This window comes from Malus sylvestris, chromosome 10, assembly GCF_916048215.2.
Source record: "Malus sylvestris chromosome 10, drMalSylv7.2, whole genome shotgun sequence".
Taxonomy (NCBI): Eukaryota; Viridiplantae; Streptophyta; class Magnoliopsida; order Rosales; family Rosaceae; genus Malus; species Malus sylvestris.
This window is the reverse complement of record NC_062269.1, coordinates 6,598,716-6,607,606: the sequence shown is the minus strand read 5'-3', so window position 1 is coordinate 6,607,606 and position 8,891 is coordinate 6,598,716. Positions and strand designations below refer to the sequence as shown.

General features: G+C 35.1%; 1 pseudogene; it reads right to left on the bottom strand.

Annotated features, from left to right (window-relative positions):
• Window positions 1-4,198: 4,198 nt before the first annotated feature.
• Window positions 4,199-6,501, bottom strand: LOC126585727 (uncharacterized; annotated as a pseudogene).
• Between the last annotated feature and the right edge of the window lie 2,390 nt (window positions 6,502-8,891).

Sequence of the window (8,891 nt, the reverse complement as noted above, 5' to 3'; positions counted from 1 at the left end):
GTCATTTGAATACCAAATCAAAATGGTATTCAAAGTTTACTTTTTTTTATTCTCTTGTTTTTTGCATGCTTGCATTCAAATACCACTTCTAAAATGGTTAAACAAAGTTACAAACAAAACATATCATTTTCAAATACACAATCAAAATGCAAATATTTCTGACACTAAGCAAACAAAAAAAGAAACACAGTTCAAATGTCATATAACATTCATAATACAAATGTACATCCACACATACAAATCATCCACTATGCAGTAAAAATGTTAGTATGAATACAATATTTAAGCCCAAGAGAGACTTATCAAGAGATTAAAAAAAAGTCCTAGGAAAAGGGAAAGAAACAAATAGGATGTAACTGAACACCTTAAGATCACTCTATCAAAATAAAAAAAAATAAAAAATGAAATCGAAACCTGAATGTTAAATTTGGGAATCTAGGAGAGAAAACGACCTCCTTTTTTCAAATAAGTGCATTATCTCAATAGGTGAACCGTGCAAGTGAAAGACCTATTTGAGATATGATCCCATGCAGTCCTATTAGGTAAAACCAGTTTGGTTTTCACCACTCATTTAGTAACACCCGTATACAACTATTAAATTTAATTAATTATTTATATTCATGGCCCGGTTTGGTTCTAAGCAATTCTACCAACATGAAAATTGAAATCGGTATGAATGGTTCGGTCCGGTTTTTGAACCTACGTTGACTTTTTTTTGTGATTGTATGGAAAAGGGGAGAATAATAATAACAATAATAATAATAATAATAAAGAAAAGGGGAAAATCTTCTACATGGGAGGGCGGGTGGAAAAATGAGGAGGCCTGAATAAGGATAAATTTTTAGGTGTTCCCGTCACCCCACATCACCATCACACTTGGTGTACCCATCCAATCAGGGGATGCCACGTTTCCCATTAAAGTGTTTGTTTAATTGATTTTCTTAAAAAATAAATCAGAAAGATTCTTTAATGGAAAACGTGGCATCCCTTGATTGGATGGGTAAACCAAGTGTCCATGGTGATGTGGGATGACGGGAACACCTAAAAATTTCTCCTGAATAAGGAGGGGAAGAGAACAGGGAAAAGAAAAAGAAAGAAAAAGAGGTAGAAGAAGGATAACGAGGAGAGAAAATTATATCCGATTTTTTAGAGAGGTCAAAGGAAGTATAGAAGACTACGTTTGAAGCAGCAAAGAGAATCATAACAAAAGGATGGTTCCTTTTGTCGACCTGCAACAAGGGTAAAAATTCTCAGCTTTCTTCATTATTTCCATAGCTTCTTTGTATCAATATTTCTTATTACTTTTAATTTTATACATCGGGTGTGTTGATAAAAAAAATCATGTTTTAGGGTTTGGCTTAAAAAGTCAATTTTTGTTAATTGTGAGTATGATTGAAATCAAAGTTATAGACATGATTTTGGGATTGTATGTAAGTATTCTGAAGTTATAATTAGAAGAGTTTGGGTTCTAAGTTGCAGGGAACTTATGTTTTCTGCGAAGAAAAACTATGTTTCAAGTAGCCTACTTTGGCTCTCGATTTCTATGTCCTTATGGATTCCTTTTGATCCATTATCATGTGTTTTGAAACTAGACATGTCCATGATCAAAGCCCATTTGATTTCACATAATTCCGTTGAGTTTTGATATATCAAAACCATGTACAAACTTGAGTCATGAAGCTGCCAGACAGCAGCAAATACTGGGTTTCCGGTTTCGAGGCTCTATTTTGTATCTTGCATAACTTTCAACTTAGAACCCCGTTTCTTACAAATTGTAGATGCTTTTAATGTACTCAAAACAGCTTCGAATCTCATGTTTGTTTGCATCATTTGGTATGGTTATGGGTGTTCAAAATCAGGCTTAATCTTGGTTGGCTAAAACTGTTTTTCTGCAGCTTTTGTGGAGATGAGGCTGTTGCTTTTGCAATATTCATTCTTCTCACAATTTTATTTCTAATTTACTTATCTATATTAAGTTTGTGCTTAAACCACTTAACCTACACAAAAATTACCCATTTGTCTAAAGTCATGAATTGATGTATCTTTCCATTCCACCAACATCACGAATTGTTGTATCTTTCTCTCTATCTCCCAACTATTTTAACCATGACCTCTTGTAAGTTTCAATTCTAATTGTGTTATTAACTTATATCTTTTCAGTTGGCAGTAGAGAGAACTATAATGTCTAGTTGGAAAGCATTGAGAAACTGTATACCATCTACTTTATCTCCTCTTAGGTAAGTTGCTTGACTTTTAATTTTATTATTTTAACCTCTCATGCTGTTTAAGTTGTAAAATTTATGTCGATCATTGGTAATTAAAATCATAAACATGATATAGGACCTATCTGATAGGTATTAAAGACAATAGGACCTCATCCTCCTTCTAGTCTCCAGCCCTAGCTATGGCTAAGGTTGGTGGCAGTCATCTTCTCCTCATTTTTCTTCTTTTGTTTTCTTTGCTTCTCCCACAGCTTTTGTTTTCCCTTGCCTTTTGGTTCGATCATTCTTTTCCCCAATCCCTTCTGCATATGATTTCATTGTGCCCAGTCCCTTTTTTCATCCCCCCCCTTCCTTCCACCTACCTGATTTCCACTAATCCACTCCACATCATTTCCAATCAACTCCATTATTCATTGATCCAACATTTCGGTTTGTCACCCGTTTTTTCTCATTGCAATTCTTGCAATTTCAACGCGATCTTGCTGATCTCTCGGAAGGTGTGTAGAGCTCCGGCTCGGGTGTTTACACCACCTCCTTCCTTTAGGGTGTCTTTGATGGCACCAATGCTAGTGGGTTTCTTTCGTTGCGTGGTGGCAAACGATGATGTGCACTCTGATGGATTTTGGAGTCTTCTTTTCATCCATGTTTGGGGCTGTGTATGGCTGTTGTTCAGAGGTTTGCATGGGATGTTGGTTTCTGTTGGGTGGAAAGCGGCATGCCAATGGCGGCGTTGGTTGGAAGCTGTTGGGTGTTTCGGTGTTTTGTTTGGGCTCAAAAGTCTTCTTTGGTGGTCCATGTTTTGAATGTGTGTATATTGTAGTTTGGACCTCCTTTATTGTAATTATGTGGTGTTGGTAATGGATTTACCTTTCTTCCAAAAAAAAAAAAAAAAAAGTAAAATAAGAAAAGCAATATTTCAGAAACTGAACACTAATTATCTCTAAAACTAAATACGGGCAATACTTTTGAAACTGAACACAGGTTGGCGTGCACTGACTATATCTTAAACCAAATATGGTATCTCTCCAGAAAGTCTAACAACCATTCTTTTATGTACTCTTCCTGAATTTTCTCGGCACTTTGTCACCTTTCAAACATCTTTTCTTCTAATTGTCTTCAATTCTCATCAAATTTTCTCCGAATCTCTTCAATTTTTAGCTTTCTATACCAAACGGAGTTCCACATGCAGGACACTTTCGATGACGGATCTCTAGATTTTTCTGAACACAAGAAGATGATAGCACTTCAGAATTACCACTGCCAATCAAATAACTAAAACCAACATCCATCAGTTCATCAGAAAATTTAGGAAATGATAACAAATATGTATATCAACACTGCTTAGACTCGGCAATTATCTTCCTTACCTCCTTTGACCTATTAGTACAAACATTGCGCTGCAAAATATTCTTGCATAATTTAATTTGTGTTTGGAGTTTCTGTATTGCAGTCTCTCCAGTTTCGGTTTTTTTTTTATCTTGCACGCGCTTTCAGTTGGCTATTTTTTTCCTTTTTTATTTTTTTTATTTTTAGTTCTTATCATTAAATAAAGTTATTTTTTTAATAATCATTAAATGAAGTTATTAGGTGGCTTTTAGTTAAGATTCAAAGTTTTGAAGTTTTTACATTAGTTTTCCTTATGTTCACTACAAAAAAAAAGAGCACTGCGCACAATAAATTATATGTGCCCTTTGAGACCAAAAAGCACAAACAATTGTGCCCATAGACCAATAGCAACAGTGTAGCTACTATCTTTGTGTATGTGCCCTCTATGGGCATCACCATTGCTCAGAGGGCACAATACTGAGTTATGTGCTCATGATGTCAGCACAAATAAAGGGTGTTTTGTGCCTACGTTCTAACAAAGTTGTCAGACTACCATTTCCAGTCATGTTGGCACTAAAAATGTAATTGTGCCTGCATGAATTAAATATTAAAAAAAATCATAATTTGAAAAATTGAAACTGAAATTGAGGTTTTTTTTTTCATAAAATGTAGAAAGCCTACAATACATTCTCAATCTCACAAACATATATTGTAATGTTACATATTTCATCTCTAATGCAAAAAGAACTTGAAAGCAGACATTTTTGGACTGATGCATCTTCCCCAGCAAGCCTTGCACCTCATCGAATCTCTGCTGCTCCATAAACGAATTAATGAAGATGATCATCAAGAGAAGATCTTCCATTTCTGTTTAAGTATTCCTTCAAATAGTTTTTCCCTATCCTCCTACACAACAACATTAGTAAACTCAATAATTTAATGATTATAGTAATGTAAAACAAGATAATCTTAATACATAAGAATAGAACCTCCAACAATATGCAATTGAAATATAAGTTTTTCCACTATAAGAACATCACCGTACATTGAAATTCTGGACATCATCAGTAAGTGGATAAGCAAGACAAAAGTTGATACTTTTTGTAGTAAGTTGCTACTTACAACAACAAAAGTTGATAATTATCCTAAATAATGTCATTTTGGCCTACAAGAGATCGCAGACCAAGTCACATTTTCACCAAGGATGGGAAGTTCATGAGTTGGAGGGCAAACATATTTCATAGTGGTCAGAGAAAGTAAACTTTAGAAAGAAAAAGAAATGTGCAAGGTTTTGAGAGGATAGATGTACATACGTCTCACCTGGCTTGCAACAAGGAGAATTGCATTGACATTTTCTTTCTTGTAATTTATCTAAATGTGTTTTTGTCACCATTGCAACCCGATCAATGTATGGCTCGGTATATTTCTTAGCTTCCTGCCATAACACATAAATGCCATAAGAAAGAATTCCATCCACCAAATCCATATATTTAAAAAGTTCTCTTGAGGGGCTCACCTGAATGTAAGGATCTGCCATATTTTGTGCCTTGAAAACAACTGGTCATATAGAACTCTTTGATGAACGATATACATCAACAGTTTTTGCAGTGACTAATCGGATGTTTGGTTCAAGATAGGCTTTAAATTCCAAAGACTGTTTCTTCAACCTTGGGATCCAGTTCTTCAAATTAAAAGAGGAAGAATTAGAAAGGTTGCCAACTTGGTTCAATATCTCAAATAGAAAAGTTAACTGTACACTAATTGTTCAGAAAAGAGGAAGATGTCAAACACCAAAGCTGAGTCTAATGACTTCATAATTTATTAGTAAGATAGGCTTTTGCTGCTTTATGCTCCTCTTCAGAACTCGAGTTTTGAAACTCAAATTTTGCCACTTAATCCCATAAAACGCAACTCATGTCTCACTTTGTATTTTGTATTATATGAAGAAGAGTTGGGGATAACATACTGTCCTGATTCTTTCGACGATGATCCCAGCCCAACCCTCACCACGAGCTTTCATTTTTAAGGCCTGAGGACAAACAAATAAATGAATACTTGGCTATTCCAGTTTATTCACCTGGCAAGTGAACATCTTTATTGGAGAAGTTTAACGAATAAAGTTTGGAATATCACAGACACACCTTTTCAATTTCCAAATTGAAGGCTGGTCTTCCAAGCGCATTCCAGTAAGTCACAATGTACGTCTGCACATAAATACTTTGTCATGAAATTAGACTGACATTGTTATCCAACTAATCTACGAGGATTTACCTGAAAAATAGTCTACATGAACTCCAAATGTATGTGGAAGCCATCCTCTATGGACCTGATCATGGGTCACAACAGGATTTAACTATTGGTGGTATGGTGAACTTAATTTTAAAGTACTTGTAAATGGTAACAAGAACATGATACGCTTCACTGTTATTCAAGCTTAAAAGTTTGCATATGATTAATAAGAGACGGGGCAAAACAAAATCCACCTTTAGGCAATTGATAAATTTACTAATTGACTAGTCTCACTAAAAGAGGAAAAAACACAAGAATTAAACCTAAAGTGATAACAACAACAGCAGGCATTAGAAAATTATAGCATTACCATTTCCTTACCCCAGTCAAATCATCAGATATCGAAGAAATCCCAAACTTCTCTTCACCATTTCTTCCTGAGATATCAAAAAAATTAATACCATATAGCAATTGATAGTTTCAAGTAGCAAATAAACGGACAACAAACCTCTGCAACTTGAAGATCATGTTCAGTTTTCCGAATTCCAGTCTTCTATTCATCATTTACTTTTCGAAGCTGAAAAAGAATAGAAAGAGAGATTAAATTGGCCAATTAAATTACACTAAAGTCTGCTTTTACAAAGAAATTTTGCACCCATGGAAAATTAAACTTGATTACAGATTGTCTAGTTGTATACACCATGTAGGACCTCGATCACAGAACTCCACAAATGAAGGGATATCTGATCTACAACACCACAGATATTTAAAAGCTTTCAAAACTAACCAAAACAATTCAAAATAACATCAAATCCTAAGAGAAAACAGCTTCTCTTAAAAACACGCGATTACTAAAAGAAATAATATTGTATATCCATGGCACCTGAACAACCAACACACGTTTACAAGCATACAATCATACTTTAAAAGTGAAAGGAGATAAAGATGAAAGCACTAATCATCCTCTTCCTCTTCTCTTACCTCTCCTTTTTTCCCTCCTCCCTCCAAGTTGTCGACTCCCAATTCAAAGGCTACGACGACGAAATAAATGAGGACAACGATGACTACTCCTCACTCTCTCTTTCGACTTGCACCCACCTTTTCCTCACCACCACCTCCCAACTCGACTCACCTTCTAATCTCTCTCTACTAGACCCGATTCCCGATTCGGACTCACCATGCATCCATCTTCCCAAACCTTCCTTCACCAGCTTCGTGTATTGGGATGAAGATGAGTTCGAATGCCTCCCACTCCAACCCTAGAAACGGCCCCTCAATGACCCTGCAGTTACCAAAACTACGATTACCTCCTCCGATTCCGATTCCAAACTCTCCGTCGATCCCAACCCCCCCCCCCCGGCGCTCCGAGATCCTTTCTTGTGGAGATTGTATGCGGAGGGTTCCTACCAAGGTTTTCTAGCGATGATGGAACTTAAGAGCCTCCAGGATTTGATCTGGGGAAGGTAGTGAGAGAAAAAGGGTTGGAGAGAGACGGGTGAGAATGCATCTGAGGGAGGAAAGTTTGAATAGGCTGAGTGAGTGTGGGTGAGGCTGCTTTTGAAACCGAGTGGGTTATGGGATCGATAAAAACTAATACTTAAATATGACTGTCCAGACTTTAAAGGAAGACACGAACATTGTGTCTTTAAGATTAAATGATTTAAATAATCCTAAATCAAAGAGCATGAAAATTATTTTCGTGTGTTTGTAAATTAATAAAAAAATATGATTACTGATATATATAACTAGTGACACGATTTTTTGTGCTAAAAAAAATATGATTACTGATATTTATAAATATGATTCGTTGTGGAATTTGCTGTTGTAATGTTTGAAGCAATAGACGAATGTGATGTTGGAGATTCGGTTCCAATTCTAACTCCGCTACGTCGCATGTCCCTCATTCTCAATGATGTAGAACTTGATCATATTCAAAATAAACACAAGTGTATGAAGTAACCTTCTATTTTCCATAGACAAATTAGTAAAGGAGTGTGGACGTTTTATGCTAGAATACAGGCACAAATCCATAATTGTGCCAACATATTGTTTTGCTATAGAGTGATTTATTATTTATTAATATTTACTGGACACAATTTATAACATCAGTGTCATCAAAAGGATTTTATAATTATTAAAATATATTGTCTATCTGAAGACCCAATGAAAAGTAGACTGATTTATTATTTATTAATATTTAGTAGACATAATTTCTATCATTAGTGTCATAAAAAGGAATCTACACTTATTTGTCTATTTGAAGATCAACTTGCTTTTGCACGGAGACCGACCCTAAGGGCACAATTGTTGGTTATGTGTCATTGCATGAAGGACTTTTAATGCAGTAAAAAAATAAACATTTACTATAAAACCAAAAACCATATCACCAAGCGTAAAAAACAAACTTGCAGGAAGATACCAATCTAAAATGCAATTCAAAAAGATACGAATCTAACAAACATTTATTGTAGTTGGAAATGATCCATTGTAAATCTAAAACACGCCACTTAGTACTACAGTGTAGTGGTATTCTTCTTTACTTGTAAGTGAGAGATATGAGGTTCGGCTCTCGCGAAAAACGAATTTGAACAACATTATTGCTAACTTATTTTGAGGCTAAAACATTGCACAATAATAAATAGCTTCATACCATTATTTACCACAATTTTATAAATTTTAATTATTGGTGTGCTAGAGGAGGTAAAGACAAACGAGGGAGAACATATAGTGCCTCTGACAAATAATTTTTATAGACACAAAATGTTTTTTGTGCCGATCTTCAGTAAAAAAAAATGTCATCTGACCCCACTCGGCACGGAAACCGTGCCCATTACTATTTTGTGTCTTCCTTTTTTAACATTGGGCACAATAGATGGTGTCCTCTATGAAATGGGAACTGTTTAAGCTTTTTGGTGGTCAAACAGACACAAAATTCTCAATTGTGCCCTTTGTTTTGTACCTGAAACTCATTTTTCTTGTAGTGGTTATTTGGTACTCACATTGTCGATTTGTTTCATAGATTTAGATGACTAAAATATCTCTGATTTATATGATTTTTTATAAGAATGATCTTCAAATGAAGATTAAAAAAGTGAATGGTTCAAATTATGAAAT